This window comes from Phacochoerus africanus, chromosome 2, assembly GCF_016906955.1.
Source record: "Phacochoerus africanus isolate WHEZ1 chromosome 2, ROS_Pafr_v1, whole genome shotgun sequence".
NCBI lineage: Eukaryota > Metazoa > Chordata > Mammalia > Artiodactyla > Suidae > Phacochoerus > Phacochoerus africanus.
The window spans coordinates 274,569,230-274,586,529 of NC_062545.1; positions in this window are offsets into that span (position 1 = coordinate 274,569,230).

Consider the following 17,300-nt stretch of genomic DNA (forward strand, 5'->3'; position numbering starts at 1 on the left):
TTCCTCCCCGGCTGGACCCGCGCCAACTCACCGTGCGCCGGGGGCGCGGCGCGGGGCTTAGCCCCGTGGGCGGCCCAGCCGGGCGGTCGGACGTCTCCGGGGAGCGGCGCCGCGCTCCTCCTGGCCAGCTCTGCCCACAAGGCTCACCTGGAGACACGAGCTGGGCCGGGGGCTGGGGGGCGGCCCGAATGCGCCCCCTGCAGGTTTCCGAGGTCTAGGTCCGGGCTCCCGGGCAAGTGCGCTCAGTCCCGGAGTCGCCAGCCTCAGGAGACCGCCCCTCCTTCCCGGACCCCGGACCTGAGAGCCCGGCCCTGGGGGCGCCTCGGCCAGAGTCAGCAGACCGACGGCCCAGCGCTGGCGGGAGGAGCGGGGGTCCCCGCCGCCACAGCCGCTAGCGCCGCGATCTCGAGTACGAGCCGCTCCGCGCTCTGCCCGCGCTCCCGGCCGATCGCCCGCGTTCCCCAGGCGCGCCCCGCGCTGCCTCAGCCCCCGCCTCCTCCTCTGCCCGGGAGAAGAGGGATTTGTGCCGGGAGGGGGGCTTCTTAGTCGCCCCCTCCCACCGGCAGCACTTTTAAAAGCATGTAATCCGCCCGGTGCAGCCTTCAGAGGTAATTGACAAAGTCCTTAATCTGCGCTGTTAACGAGCTGCTATTGTGGCTTCTGGCCGGGAGGCGCCCACACGGCCCGGCCCGACGCCACGTTCCGGGCCGGCCGCCCCCTCCCCGGCCCACCGAGGGAGTCTTGCAGACCGTCCTCCCCTCGCCCCGCTCCGGGCCCCTTATCTTCTGCTCCCCCAGCTTCAAAATAGACACTCCTGTTCCCTGTCCCCCGCTTCTCCCCAAAGCTGTTTTCCGGCTCCCGGGGCGCTTTGGCCCACCACGCTGTTCCCTGGCGTCGGCTTCGTCTCTCTCCCACCGGCTGCCAGTCTGTCGCCCCATCTTTGTTCCTCTTCCAGCCCCTCTCCAGTGGAACAGTCTACCTGGGGGTGGAGGCCGGAAAGCTGGGGCCGGGGCCCTTCCTGCCCCTTGCCGTCTGAGCAGACCTATATTCACCCACCAGAAGCTGGTTCACAATCCGCCAACTGTTTGTCCCCAGCTTCCTCTTCCTTCCAGAGCTGCCTGCCCGCCTCACCTGCAGCCCCACCCACACTGCCAAGGGAGGCAGCCCAGGGAACTGGAGTGGGTCCCCCAGCCATGGCGGGATCAGAGCACCCCGTTGGAGTCCTGGCCCCATGGCCCTTTCTGGAAGGCATCTATCCCCTTCAGGGCCTTTCTTATGGATTAAAGGGCTTGGCAGGTGACCGCATGGGCCATCAGGTTTGGGTAGAGGGTTTCGGTGGAAAGCACAGGGCCCTGGCTGTGTGGCTTGGAGCCAAGCAGCTCTGCCTCTGAGACCCATGGGTGCTGAAAGGTCAACAGCACCCTCTTCAGAAGGGCTTTTGGGACGTTCTGAGAGGCAGTACAAGGAAACACCTGAGCAGGATGAGCCTCCAAACTTTCCCACCATGACCTTGGGCAGATTTCCTGTCATCTCTAAGCCTCTATTTCCTCATTGCACAAGAAATCGCAACTTCCCCCTTCTAAATGGAGATTGTGAGGTTCGGAGGCATGAGGCTGGGGCTGCAAATCTGTGATTCCAATTTAGGGAGAGGATGCAAACACCAGACGTGTCTATGTGGAGACAGATGATCTCCCTGGGTGGGGGGAGGGGGGACCTGAATGAGATTCTGAGTCAGGACGGTGCTAAGGGCCAATGGAGTTTCCAGATCTATGCTCCCCGTGGCAGGGAAGGCATCTTGGAGAAAGAGGGGGTGCGAGCGAGCGAGCCAGGAGTGTAGGTGAGGCCACGTGCATGTTGGGGGAGAAGGCATTTCAGGCAGTGAAGCCACACAGCGAAGCAGAGGTTGGAGGGTGGCAGCAGCCTACACGGGCAGGTGCCAACGGGAGGAGGCTGGCTGGAGGACCTGCTCCCAGGCCGGCAGAAGGGTGGTTGGACAGGTAAGCGGGGGCCACCTAGCGGCTCCTCCTGGCACTGTTTGCTGTCAGGCTGTCTCGCAGTCTCAGCCACAGATTTCACTTTCCACCCCGGGGGTGCATGTGTCGGGGAGGTCTTTACCCATCACTCCCTCTGGGATGATGTCCCCGCTCAGCTCCCTAGAGAGAGTCAGCCCTGGCACAGCTCAGCCACGAGCCAGCAGGCATTTGCTCAGCTCCTTACAAGCTGCCCTCACCGGACATGTTTGGGCCATTGTCTTGGGGCGAGGAGGGGCCGCCCTCTGTTTATGGGCCCGAGGTCCATGTGAGGAAAAGCACAGCTGACCCCACAGAGGGGACAGTGCCCTGCCCTCTGATTTCCCATTGACAGAGTTGGTGTCCACAGAGCCCCAGGGAGGAGCCCTGGTGTACTCAGCAGGACCAGGGTGAGATCAGGGCTTTCCAGGTAACAGCCCTAGACAGGGCATTCCAGAAAGCAGCCAGGACCTCGGGAGCCGGAACGCAGGACCCCCAGGCTGCTTGGCTCTGTGGCCACTCCCTGCACAACCCCTCACCCTTCTCCGTCTGGCTCGCCAACTTCCCTTTGTGCTTTCCTGCCCATGGCCACCTCGCCATAGTGGCCCCATCAACCCAAAACTCTCATCTAGGGTTTTTCATTTAAATTCCAGAGAGGGAGTTCCCGTCGTGGCGCAGTGATTAACGAATCCGACTAGGAACCATGATGTTGCGGGTTCGGTCCCTGCTCTTGCTCAGTGGGTTAAAGGATCCGGTGTTGCCGTGAGCTGTGGTGTAGGTTGCAGACGCGGCTTGGATCCCGCGTTGCTGTGGCCCTGGCGTAGGCTGGCAGCTACAGCTCCGATTAGAGCCCTAGCCTGGGAACCTCCATATGCCGCAGGAGCGGCCCAAGAAATAGCAAAAAGAAAAAAAATAAATAAATAAATTCCAGAGAGAAGGGCTGTGGTTCGTACTGCTAGTTCTTTGGAGCCAGGACATGTCAGTTGGCCAACAGCTGTCCTTGGTCAGAGACCCACCATAGTCTCACGGAGGGCACGGCTGTGGGGGCCTGATGCAGGGCACCCTCCTTAGAGGGGGCGGGTACAGGGCAGGCAGTGAAGCATGTCAACATTAGAAGGATGGAGCGGAAGAGAGCCTTCTCATCAAGAAAGATGGAGTTCGGGAGTTCCAGTCGTGGCTCAGAGGTAATGAACACGACCAGTGTCTGTGAGGATTCAGGTTTGATCCCTGGCCTCGCTCAGTGGGTTAAGGATTTGGTGTTGCCCTGAGCTGCGGTATATGTCACAGACGCGGCTTGGATCTGGCATTGCTGTGGCTGTGATATGGGCTGGCAGCTGCAACTCTGATTCAACCCCTAGCCTGGGAATTTCTATATGCTGCAGGTGCGGCCCCAAAAAGACCAAAAAAAAAAAAAGAGAGAGAGAGAGAGAGAGAAATGGAGTTCCCTGGTGGTGCAGGGGGTTAAGGAAAGGGTGGTCAGAGACACCAGCTAACAACATTCAGGGTTGCTGCTGTTTGGCTGTGACCCGTTGCCCAGTTTTCCTGCACTCAGCCCTGTGCCTGGCACACTGCACCCTCTCAGCCACCCTCAGAAGGGAGAGCTATTGATATCCTCACTTTCTGGATGACAAAACTGACTCAAAAAGTAGGTTACATAGCTTGGTTAATAGCCCTATTAGTAAAATGAAATCAATCATAGATAGCTACCACTCAGGAGTGTAGCACTCATTGGCAATATAGCTTATTTTGTGTAATCCTCACCAAAAGCCTATGGATATTATTTGTATTCCCGTTTTACAGACAAGGCAACCGAGGTTCAGAGAGGTTAAGTAGCTCGGCCAAGATCACACAGCAGCCGATGGGGCCAGCACTGGAACCCTCTGCCCTGCTGGAGCATAGTTCCCTGCCTCCCTCACTTCTGTCCTCTTGATTGGCTGGAGCGGGGCCTGGGACCAGGTGCTCGGGGAACATGGGCCGAATGCCGAGTCCGCTTGTCTCATGGGACCTGGGGGACCGGCTGGCCAGCAGGTAGGGCCCTCTGGCCTTCGTCCTCCCAGCCCCTGCCCCGCGCCGCCGAGGGCACTCAGCTCTCATCGTAAAGCTGTCTCAACGTAACTCTGACAGTCACATTTATCATTAAAAATAAATGTATACTTGGCTTCCCGTGGCGTGGAAAGCTACCGTGCAGTCATTCAATGGGCTTGTCACTCCTCACGGTTAGGCACGAGGAGCTGAACAACTAACTGGATGGACTCCAACACCGGCTCCTCATTTTCTGCGGCTGGAGCCAGAAATGTATAGTGGGCTGACATTTAATTTAGAATGCAACATACCTTGACATAAACCCATAATACAAAGGCGGGGGCGGGGGTGGGGGCTGCCAAGCCCGGTGTGGGTGGGGGGAGTACAAGTGACAGGGCGAATTCTTCCTTTCTTTTAATTTTTTTTATTTGGCTCTGTCAACACTGAGTGGTGATGACAGACTAGAGGCCGTGATCAAAGGCGAGAATTAGCATGGAGCGAGTGCGTGTGTGAGTGTGCGAGCTTTGGGCACTGATGCGCTGTGCACGGGCGGGTGGGTCCGCGCTACGAGTCCACTGGCAGGCTGTGTGTGGCATCTCGGGGTGTGAACCAGGGAAACGGGTGCCAGGGCCCAGCCCTCGAGGCTGAGGCTGGAACCCGGGGGAGGGACAACTCAGGCAGAATGGATGGGATGACAAGACAGCACTTCCCACCGGTATCAGTGTCCCCAGCCCTGTCCACAGGTCCTCTGACACACACATGCAATGCTCTTGGAGTACGGAGCAGCACGGGGATGCTATGATTTTAAAAGCTAAAGATGGGAGCTCCCACTGGGGCGCAACAAGAGGGGCGGCATCTCTGAAGCCCTGGGATGAAGGGTCGACCCCCGCCCGGCACAGTGGGTTAAAGATTCCAGCATAGGTTGCAACTGTGCCTCGGATCTGATGTGTGGCCCGGGCACACCATATGCCGCAGGGCGGCCAAAAATGAAAAATAAAATAAAATAAAAGCTGGAGAGAGAGTCCTGGTTTTTATTCAGTACAACATCCTGATAGACTAGTTGGGTCTGAAAAGCTGAGGCTCAAGCTTGGCCACGGAGGAGGGGAGGGCAGGACCCAGGAGGGAGCATGCAACCCAGGGAGAAATGTGGTTTCAGCAGAAGCAGCTGGAAGGGGTGGGGCTGTGGGGGAGCGGGGCAGGGAGGCAGGGGAAGAGAGAAGGAGAGGCTGAAGCCCACCCAGCCAGGCTGGGGCCTGGGGAGAAGGCTGGCCTGGGAACGGCACAGCCAGGAGGGATGTTTGCGCTTGGCCGAGAGTGGTTTTCCGTGCTGTGCTGCAGGAAGATCCATCTGTTATCCCCCGGCCTTTGGTTTGGGTATGAGTCTGCTCTGCTCAACAGCCTGTATGCGCGAGGTTTTGGGGGGAATTAAAAGAGTGGGTCCCCCTCCCATCGAGTCGGGGCGAGGCAGGGTGAAGTATCCCGCTCTGGGAGGGGTGGGGTGGAATGCTACAGAGATCCAGAATTCACGCTAAGTAGGAAATCCCACCAGTAGGTGACATGAGCTGGAGCCATTTCCATTTTCAGTTTTGAGGAATTAGGACAGGTGCATTTTCCCGAATGCCCACTATGCCAGGCACCATGCAGGTGACTTGGATTTTCTGGCTGAAACCCTCACTGGAACCTAAGAAGCAGATGCCATTATTTCTTATGCCATTTCACAGATAGAAGAACAACCAAAGTACATGAAGGTCAAGTGCCTTGCTCAAGGTTATACATCTTACAAACATCACAGCTGCACCTTGAGCTCTGTAGTCTGGTTCCCAAACTCACAGCTGCAGAATTTGGGGACCGCTATGCAGCTAACACTTGGATCACCAATATTTGTTGTTGAATGAAAGGCACTGTGGGTAGAAAACAAAAATCTTGCAACCAGTGGCCACATCCCAACCTACAAGAGGCCAAACTTGCCAAAAAATGGCAGGCTTTGCTTTCTGCTTCTTTCTTGTTCTGTGTACTGTACGGTACTTGTTCACTGCCTCCAGCCCCGGCAGTTCTAATCCTGGTAGTCGCTGTGTCTGCTGACTCTCGCTCACGGTAGTTTTTCCCTCGTGTGTTTTGTAGTTTTGGATTGTGTGTTCCATCTTTGCCGGAGCTTTATCTTTGGGAATCTAGTGTGTTCTCGGCTGAGAATTTGTCCTTCCCTGGAGGAATGGCTTTTGTTCCCACCAGTGGACACGCCAAACCTAGGAGCACTTTTTTTTTTTTTTTTTTGATGGCCACACCCACGGCATATGGGAGTTCCTGGAGCAGGGATTTTGGGATTCAATCTGAGCCACAGCTTCAGCAATGCCAGATCCTTTAACCACTGTCAGAGGATGGAACCTTGGTGGTGACTTGAACCACTGCAGTCGAATTCTTTTTTTTTTTTTGTCTTTTTGCTATTTCTTGGGCCACTCCCGAGGCATATGGAGATTCACAGGATAGGGGTCGAATCAGAGCCGTAGCCGCCAGCCTACGCCAGAGCCACAGCAACACGGGATCTGAGCCGCGTCTGCAACCTACACCACAGCTCACGGCAATGCCGGATCCTTAACCACTGAGCAAGGCCAGGGATCGAACCCACAACCTCATGGTTCCTAGTCGGATTCGTTAACCACTGTGCCACGACGGGAACTCCTGCAGTCGGATTCTTAACCCACTGTGCTACGGCGGGAACTCCCCCAGGACCACTTTTAATTCTCATCTTGCATGTAGAATGAATTCAAACCCCAAATCTTCATGAGAAGAGATCCATGGTTGCTAATCTATATGGAAATTTTTCCTTGTTCTCTTCCTTTCCCCTAAAGATGGAATTTTTCCTAATCTACCCACCTCTGTGCAGATTCCCTGCCATCTTCTGGTTTCTGGCCCCCGGTGATTTCCTTGTCTCTTTTGTTCAATTTAGCTACACATTTAAAAGGGTATTTGTGATATCATATCCAATTTGTGTAGTTTGTTATTGTTGTTGCTGTAGGTGTCTAGTCTACCCTGTTATTGAAAAGTCCCTTCTTTCATGCCCATTTACTTTAACTTAAGAAAATAATTAGCGGGAGTTCCCTGGTCGTCTAGTGGATAGGATTTGGCACTTTTACTGCTGCCGCCTGGACTCAATCCCTGGTCAACCACAACAAGGTGCTGCACACTGTGGCCAAATAATGATAATAATAAGTCTACTTTATATATGCTAAAAGGCATAGATCTTTAGGATAGTTTGGTAAATTTTGACTACTATACCTATTGTTTCCATCACTCTAGAAAGTTCCCTCATCACGTACAGCCACCCAGAGGTAACCACTGCTCTGATTCCTGCCATAGCTTCGTTCTGCCTTTTCTTAAATTTCATGTAATGAAATCATATGGTGTGCGCTCTTTGGGGTCTGAATTCCTTCGCTCAGCATTGCACTGATGAGATTTATCCACGTCGTGTGTTTCAGTCGTTCGTTCCTTTTTTTTACTGCCGTAGTATTTTATTTATGGTTCTGCATAATTGGCTTAACCACTTTCCTGGTGATGGACATTTGGGCCATTTCCATTTAGGGCTGACAAGCCCAGCGTGGCTGTGAACATTTGCACGCCAGTGCTGTGCACATACGTACACAGTCCTTGGAATGGCTGGGTGATGGGATGGGATGGGAGTAAGTTTAATTTTATGCAAAACAACCAAATGGCTTTCCAGCCTGGCTGTACCATCAGATACCCCACTAGCCGTGTCTGGGGGGCAGGTGCCTGGCATCTCACACCGGGTTTTCTCCCAGTGTGCCTCTGGGTACGTTACATGGGTAACGGTGGTTCTGATGTGTCTGCCGGAAGCCCCATCACTCGCTCACTCAGTCATTCCACAAACACTTCCTGCCCCACCTGCCTTGCCCCATTCATCCGGGCCTCCAGGTGGCGGGGTGGTCTGCCTCCAGGTGCCGCCTTGCCCGTGGGGATGTCCTTTCCCACCACACCTGCCAGAGGGTCTGTTTTGCAGCCGTGGCCGGGAAGGGAGCTGGGCTGTCATCTGTGCCTCCGAGGAGGTTGGCGTCTTGTTCAAACCTCAGAAATGTGTCAGCTTGGGGCAGGGCCTGTCCATCACCGCTCTGGTTCTCAGTCTGCCCCTCCCTGCTTCCTGGCTGCTCTGCCCCACACTCCCCAGCATCCAGGCCTGAAGCCGTGCCCTTATGAAAAAAGGCAATTGCTTCCCAACATGTCTGTAACCTTTGATACTCCCATTAGCAGCGTGAGGGGTAGAGTAAATTCAAAGCCCCACATCTCCATGAGAACAAGCCTGTGGTCATTTATAGGGGACTTTTTTTTCTTTATTATCCTCTGAACTCCTTCACCGGCAGGTGGATTTTTTCACAGTCTGCCCAAGCCACAGTGGGGATCGAACCGCCCTCTGGCAGGGCCCAGGGCTCAAGAGCTGTGCTTCTTGGGCAATCCATACCCCTCATGGACACCTACCTGAAAGCGCCCCTCTCTGCTCCCCACCCCCAGACCCGCTGAGCTCCCAGGGAGAACACGTACTCTCTCATCTCTTAGGTCTGCTCCACAGTTCTTTCAACAAATGAATTCTTTCTACAAATATTTTTTGAGCACCCACTATATGGAGCTGAATTCTAATGATACTTCCACATGGTAATATGTGCTCCAGGAAAAGAAAACGGGGTGCTGTCATACCGAGGGGACGGCTAATGAGGGGCAGTGCTCGAAGCACAAGAAGGAGCCATGGGAGGCTCTGAGGGAGGGCTTCCCAGGCAGAGGCAGTGGCAGGTGCAAAGGCCCTGAGGTAGGAATGAGATTAGCATATGTTCAGACCTGACAAGGGCCTTGTGGTTAGAGCACAGGGGACAGGGGGGCGGAGAGGAGGTTGGAGAGGAAGGAGGGACAGATGCTGCAGGGCCGGGCATGCGTTTGGGTTTTACACTCGTCTCAGTGGGAAACTGCCAGAGGATTGTAATAGCGACAGACAAGATGTGAGCTGATGGATGCTTTTGCAAGTAAATTTTGGCTGCCACGTTGAGGGTCGGCTTCAGGAGAGTCTGGGCGGGAGGGCAGGGACCAGTGAGGAGATTGCTTGCAGGTTTCTTGGGAAGAGATAGAGGCATCTCAGACTGGGGTGTTAGCAGTGGATATGGAGAGAAGTGGGCAGAGGTGGGTCAAGTTTTGGAGATGGAGCCAGTAGGCGTGGCTGATGGAGTGGATGCGGAAAGTGACATGAAGAGAGAGAGCAAGAGTGATGCTGAGGTCCAGGGCCTGAGACCCAGGTGGATGGTGGTGCCTCTGACCATGACAGGGGAAACCCCGGGGGAGGCCTGCAGGGGGCGCTGTGGCCAGGAGCTCTGTTCTTGCCATGCTAAGTCTGAGGTGCCTGTTAGAGCCCACCCCAGGAGGACACGGAGTGGGCAGCAAATACTGAGCTCTGGGGATTCAGGGGAGGTCCAGGTGGGAGTGGTCAACTCTGAGCCGCGAGATAAGAAGAGGTCACAGGTGCGTGGCGGGCCCTGGAGTAGACGGAATTATTGCTCCCAATACCCCCCTCCCTATTAGGGAATTATACACCCACGCCCCTTGCCTCCCACCCCAGAAACACAGGCCTGAACCCAGCAGGGTTGTGGCCATAGGCCAGGAAAATAAATGCTGCTTCAGGAACACCCCAAATGTTGGGAGTGGTTGTTACACAGCATTGTTGCAGCCATAGCTGACTAATGCACAAGCAGAGGCGGGGACCTCTCCATCCTCCCAGGGGAGAGGGAAAGAGATGGTACACTTGGGGGCTCAGCACAGGATCTGGTGCACAAAAAGTGCTCAGCAAATGCCACTTTGTGTTATTAACATGGAATTAACTGTGAATCTAAAATGGAGATGTGGGTGTTCCTGTCGTGGCGCAGTGGTTAACGAACCTGACTAGGAACCATGAGGTTGCGGGTTCGATCTCTGGCCTCACTCAGTGGGTTAGGGATCTGATGTTGCCGTGAGCTGTGGTGTAGGTTGCAAATGCAGCTCCTGGATTCTCTGTTGCTGTGGCTCTGGCGTAGGCCAGCGGCTACAGCTCTGATTTGACCCCTAGCCTGGGAACCTCCATATGCCATGGGCATGGCCCTAGAAAAGACAAAAAATAATAATAATAATAAAAAATAAAATAAAATAAAAAAGAGATGTGGAGTGCTCATTGCTCAGCTGGTTAAGAACCCAATGTCATGTCCATGAGGATGCAGGTTCGATCCTTGGCCTTATTCAGTGGGTTAAGGACCTGGTGTTGGCACAAACTGCAGCATAGGTCACAGATGTGCCTTGGGTCCAGTGTTGCTGCAGGTGTAGTCAGTCCTGCAGGTGCTGCTCTGACTCGACCCCTAGCCTGGGAACTTCCATATGCCACAGGTGCGGCCCCAACTCTGGGCTCCTCATGGTCCCCTCTGCCACAATCTGTCCTGTCTGTGTTTCTTTCTTCAATTTCATCCATTTTTTCCAGTTGTAACCCCCCCCCCATTATAGCTGTGCCCAGAGACAACCCTGGTTACCTTTTGGGAGCTCTTCCTTCTGGTTTTTTTTCTAAATATTTGCTGGAGGTGGTGCACCGAGGGACCGACAGCATCTTGGGAGTCTATTTGTGTGGGCTGATACGTAACACAGACGGGGAGACGATCTTGTGATGTTTCGGGGGGCAGGCCCGCGGGGTTGAGATGGCAAAACAGCAGCAGCACCTGTTCGATATTTGCCATATACCAGTGCAGTGGGCACCGCTGGATCTCTGCCCACGTGGGCACTCAACACTCATAGCTCCACGATCTGCCCATATCTGCAACCACACCCTTCCCCTCAAGGGCAGCCCTTGGCCAAGGGCGGAGACCTAAGGGTGAATACCCCAGCTCCCTCACTCTTTGGTGAGGGAATGGTCTACCCTGTTTCCCAGAGCTCCCCAGGAACTGGGGCTCCAGGCGCCCACCGCGCCAGCTGATACCTGACACACCCAGTGCTGGCTGCCTTTCCCCCGTGTCATCCTCCTACTCCGCTGGCAGCGCTTCCTGGGATCCCCTCCAAATAATCCACCTGTATTTACATCTCTGCTTCTGGGGAAAGCCCGCGTCAGGCAACTGGGGCTGCGTGTACAGGCTTTACGTGTATCTCCATTTCCTTCCCGCAATCACTCAGCAAATTCCAGCCTCAGTGAGCCTTGTGTTACCTCCTGCGACTGTGCACGGGACACCGGCCCTGGTCATGCCCTGATGGCCGGGACCCGGCGTCTGTGCCCCAGCGACCAGGCCTCGCCCTCCACCCAGAGGAACCTCTCAGGCTGAAGCGGAGGCAGTCACTTCTGGCATCTGTCACGTTTCACCAGATTGACAGAACGTACCATTTTTTGATAACCAGATTGCGAGGCTCGCCCCCAGTTCTCGAAGATTCCAGAACCGACGTTTAGAGTTAAGCCTGTGTAATGCCGTTATGAGCTCACACGTCCGGAAGGTCATCTCTGCGCCAGGAGCCGGGCTTAGCCTGCTGGGCGAGCTACCTCATCAGAGTTGCCAGGGGCCCATAGCGAAGTCTCATTATTGGCAGGCGGGGAAGCTGGTGCACAGGGAGGTCACGGCTGTAGGCGAGATTTCCATCCGGGTCGAGTTGCAATGGGGGGAAGGGGACACAGCATTTATAAGTCTCCCTTATTTTTGGACTTTTTTTTTTTTTTTTTGCGCTTCAATTTATTGTATTAAAATTGAACTTTTTTTGGAGAAGGAATGACTGTTACTCTACAGTGGAGAGAGTTCTTTTAAAAAATTTTTTTTTTTTTGGACACATTTCTATTTTCTAGTTACAAAAATGCCCAGCTAATAGCCCTGCCCCACCCCCACCCCCACTGCTGTGGGCCTTGCTAATTACTTCCTTAGGGTGGATTTCCAGGAGGAGAATTACAGGGTCAAAGGGCAAGACTGTCTTTAAGACTCTTCGTCCCCAACGCCCTGCTCCGGCCTTGCTTTGGAATCGCCGGCCTTCTTTCCCACACCGTCTCCAGCCTTGGCCTCTCTCCACCCCGTCCCCACCCGCCGATGTCTGCGCCTGACCTCCAGCCCCGCATCCCGGGTCCTGACCTGTATCCCCGCCGAGGACCGCCGAGGAGCTAAGTGAGGCAGCTTTCTCCCAGAGAGGATGGGAGAGGAGAGGAGGGGTCTTAATGGAGGGACCCTGGTTGCTCCCTGCACGCTGTAGGGCTTGGTTATGAATGAACGAATGAATGGATGAGTGATCCGGAGAGCAAGATGCCTGGCCTGCCTGGGTCCGCTTCCGGTTCCTGAGCAGCTCCTTGTGAAGCCACCTGCCCACTCTGGAGCCCACAGGGGCAGCCTCCATGCCCAGAGGGCAGTGCCCCGGGCAAACCCACACCCCTCAGTCTACAGCCAGAGCGCTAGAGCTGCCCAAGTCCCATCCTTCCTTGCACCTTCCCTGCCACGGGCGCTCCAGCCAGGGCACCTTTGCCTAAGCCAGACCCCCTGCCCAGGGTATCTTGGAGCTTGGCTTTCTAGTCTGAACGAACGGGGAGCAAAAATACCTACTGCGGAGTTCCCATCGTGGCGCAGTGGTTAATGAATCCAATTAGGAACCATGAGGTTGCGGGTTCGGTCCCTGCCCTTGCTCAGTGGGTTGACGATCCAGCGTTGCCGTGAGCTGTGGTGTAGGTTGCAGACGCGGCTCGGATCCCGCATTGCTGTGGCTCTGGCGTAGGCCAGTGGCTACAGCTCCGATTCAACCCCTAGCCTGGGAACCTCCATATGCCGTGGGAGCGGCCCAAGAAATAGCAACAACAACAACAAAAAAAAAGACAAAAGACAAAAAAAAAAATACCTACTGCACTGGTCGTGAACGGCAGCGTTCCAAATTACCCCGAGACTCAGCAGCTTGAAATATCAATTTATTATCTCCCAGGGTTTATGAGGCTCAGGACTTCGGGAGCAGCTTGGCCGGGTGGTTCCTGCTCAGAGTCCCTCAGGAGGTTGCAGTGAAGCTGTGTGCACGGACTGAAAGCTTGTCTGGGGCTAGAGGACCCACTTCCACGGGGATACACTGATGTGGCTACTTGGCGGGAGGCCTCAGTTCCTGACAACGGGGCCCCTGCTAGAGGGTGGCTTGAGCGTCCTCCCAGCGTGGTCCCCGGCTTTCTCCAGAGCAAGGGAGTCAGAGAGTAAAGGAAGCCACAGGGTCTCCTATGACCTGCAGTTAGAAGTCACACGCTCTGGGAGTTCCCGTGGTGGCTCAGCTCAACGAACCTGACTCGTATCCGTGAGGACGAGGGTTCTGCATCCGGCATTGCCATGAGCGGTGGTGTAGGGTGCAGACAGGGCTCGGATCTGGCGTTGCTGTGGCTGTGGTGTAGGCTGGCACCCCTAGCCTGGGAACCTCCATGTGCCTCAGGTGCAACCCTAAAAAGACAGAAAAAAAGGCGGGGGGATTCGCTTTGTCCTAAGAGGTCATTTTTTTTAGACCACCACAACTGCCTCCCAGGGGGGCTGAGAACTCGTGGAGAGAGGAGTCTGACCAGCACTGAGCCTGGAGCTCGGTCCGTGGGGACTGCTGTTGTTTTCTTACCACCACCCAGCTCCCAGCCTTATAATCACCCAGTCCCTGGCACCCATTCTACCTCAAATGGCACCAACAACTGAAACAAAACTGGGACCAGAGGGGGTTTATTTGCTGCCTAAAAGAAGTGGCATGCCTGGGAGGTCCAGCTGCATGAAACCAGGAGGACTTTCGGCTGTAGGAGTTCAGGAGGTAAATGAGGCGGCTCGCCTGGAACAGTTGTCCAGGCTGTGCCCTGCACAAGAGATTGGGCCGAGAAAGGCGGTGGGAGCCAAAAGGGGTGCCTTTTTCTAATTCATTCAAAGGTGCCAAATAGGATGAGGGGACCCCAGGGGCCTTAGCATGTGGCTAGAAGACAAGGATTTGGAGGGACGGTATGGGCTCACCCAGAACATTCGAACCAGCAGCAATTCCCAGGAAAGGTGAGACTCCCGACCCAAGAGTGTGTCTGACAGGTGGGAGGTGGTGGTTCAGCTCAGCAGGCGGAAGAAGACTTCTCTCCAAGTCAGACCTGAGATGCAGCACGTGGACGGGGTCCCCTCGGCACCGCTGCCTCCTGGGGCTGGACGAAGGGCCCTGGCCAGGAGCCGGCCTGCTCAGGGGCCGGGGGTGAGAACTGCAGGGGCAGAACCAGAGCCACCTGCTCCTGGGGTTTTGAGCGTCCACCCTGAAGCCTCCAGCAGGAACCAGAACACTGAGTGAGGGCCACGGCCTGCCCTGGGCCAGGTCGAACTCTAGAAGCACCTGCTTCATCCTGGAAGCCCACGCAGAGCTGTCATTGCCACCAACCCCACTTCTGAGGGTGGGGAAGGGCAGCTTCTGGAACTTCACCCCGAAGCAGGCTGCATTCATCTGCATCAGGCCCCCTGGTCAGGAAGGACAGTGGGAGACGCCTGTCCCCATGCTGATCCCTGCCCCATGTGGAGTCAGAGACCCCTCGCCCAGACAGCAGGAGGATCTCTGCCCCCTGGGCTCACCTGGTCTCTGGCTTCCCCCACCCCCAGGGCCCAGCTCAACCAGCCTTTCCACTCCCGGCATCACACCACTGAGCCCCTGCTGTGCCCCCTTGGCCTGAGCTTGGGGGTGCTGAGCACCCACAAGGAGAATGCATCTAACACAAGCCCACGATGCCAGTCCTGCACGCCTTTCGTAGCTGACACTGCTGAGTTACACGTTACAAACCCCTTGGTCCGGGCAGTGGAAGGACAGAGCCTGCTCTGTGCCAGGCCATCAGCAAAGCAGGCAGTCCCCTCCCTCCAGGGAGCTCAGGTGACAGCAAACTGCCAGGAGTGTGGCGGCCATCAGGAGTTGGCTCAGGGCTGTGCAGAGGGAGCCAGGGTCCCCCCAGATGCCCTCCAGCTTCTCACCAGCTCTGTTCTGCCTCGAGCCACCACGGCTGAGCCCTCAGCTCCCAGCCAACAGCCATGCTAATCCCGTCCCAGGCTGGTGGCTGCCCCCGGCTGGGAGCGGGGAGGGAGCCACCTGAGCGATGGTTTGGAGTCCCCATTTGTCGTGGATGGCATCGTGGTGCCACCAGGAGATTATCTACACCCGGCTGGTCCCCGGCAGCCGCCCCGGTGCCCAGATCGAAGGCAGCGAGCTATTAAGGAGAAGCACGGGAAGGGGCGGGCGGGGGGGAAGGCTAATCAAGCTGTCCTGATTATAATTGTCCGAAGGTGCTGGCCTCCTCGTGAACACGCAGACCGGGGCCCGCCTCTGCAGCTCGGCAGGGCTTCTCCCTGCTGGGACCGTGCTGGGTAATGTTCTTTCGACATAACTCTATTTAAATTCACATTTCCATCATCCCCCAGAGGAGCCGGCAAGAGAGCTGAGCTGCGTGGTATAAGCCGGGAAAGGATTAGATGGGGTGGGTGTTATTTTTTCCTTTTATTTTCCCTTAGTGATGGAGACGGGGATGTGGGGGGTGGCTGCTCCAAAATTCTGCAAGTGCAGAGGCAGAAGGGCCACCAGAGGCCATCCAGATGGGAAGCTGAGGCCACAGGGGCCCTCGACACACGCAGCAGAGCCCCCTCCCCGGACTCCTTCCCGACCAACCCCAGGGCAGGTGTCAGCGAAAGGCCCCGAGCCCAGGTCTTCGCCTCTTTTTGCTAATTGGCAGGTGGCACCACTTCCCTCGAAGCTGGCAGGCTGACCAGCGAAGGCCCTCGGAGGCCGGCCCCTTCCCTGCTGCCTGGCCGAGCCACTCTGTCACGAGTCGCCTTTGTCCAGAGCACAGATGGGGCCTCCTTTCCTCTGCAGGAGGCCCCCAGGGGCAGGCAAAGGCCCTGGCCTCCCAGGAGCAGAGGAGGGGGCAGGCGCAGGGTCAGATACAGCAGGAACTTGGCTCCCGGGGGAGGCGGAAGGATGGAGACGGAGATGGAGGCTGTGAGGAGGGGGTGGGGGGGGAGGGGAGGAGAAGGGGATTGGGGAGAGGGGGGCTTCAGGCTTAGGCTGGCCGGCTGAGACCCTTGCATCATTCTGCTGCCGGCCCGGAGGGTGGGGGAGGCAGCAGGCAGAAGACAGGCGGCAGCAGCGGGGAGGAAGTTAGCTGCGTTTGGGATGAAACTCTTAGCCTCACGAATGCCAGAAATGTTCAAAGAAGCATCTGGTTTTGTTTTTTTTTTCCCATTTCCCCCATTATCAAACAGCTTGGGTGCTGCAGAGAGGCCTGCAGCCCAGCCCGGATGTCCCCACTGCCAAGAGGCCTTGCCACCCTGGTGACAGCGGGCTCCGTGTGTGTGTGTGTGTGTGTGTGTGTGTGTGTGTGCGCGCGCGCGTGCGTGTGTGTGTGTGTGTGTGTGTGTGTGACCTCCTCCTCCAGGCAGCCAGGCAAAGCCCTGTGTTGCCAAGTCCCCATGACACCCTTGGCTCAGCCCCTCGGTCACACGCGAGGCTCAGGAAGGCGCTTCCCCTCTGAGGGGCCTCCTCTGAACTAGCTTTGGCTCATCTTTAACAGACGCAGGCTCAGTGAGGTGCACTGAGTCCTCCTTCCGGGGTGGGGGCGACAGGTGGCCTCCTGCATGGATCTCCAGGCTCTGGGCGCTACAGCCCATGCCCAGCATGAGCCCCTCCTATAAGCCTGTGGATAGTTTCTCACCTGCAGGGCCTGTGCTGAGTCCTGACCCAGGCTCAGGAAGGTTCGGACCCCCACAGCCAGAAGTGTCCTCATCAACACCTCGCATTGCCCCTGTTTGGGTGCCCACGTGACCAGGCTGACAGCCCCAGCGAGGGTGCTGGGTAGAGGCTGAGCTGAGAGTCAGGCACCTTGCATTCTAGACCAATCACCTCCTCAACGGTGCCCTGTGACCTCTGTCCAGTCACATCGCCTCTCTGGCCTCAGTTTCCCCATCTGCTAATCAGGTCCACCTCTCGGGACCACTGTGGAGGTCCAAGAAGGCAAGGCCTGTGACATCACTCTGTGGAGGGGTTCGTGTGTGACAGACTCAGATGTTCTGGGGGCAGACGGGTGTGTGAGGTGACCCAGGGAAGGGGGGGGTGCCAGCTTCCTCCAGCAGGTCTGCCACTTTCTGTCCCTGCCCCGGGGGCCAAATATGAGGGGTTGACAAAGTGTAGTGTCGGCAGGCAGACACGGTTCCTGCCTGGGCCCCACCACTTACCAGCTGACCTTGGGCAAGTGACTTGGCCTCTCTGAGCCTCAGTTTTGTTTTCTTTTGGTTTTTG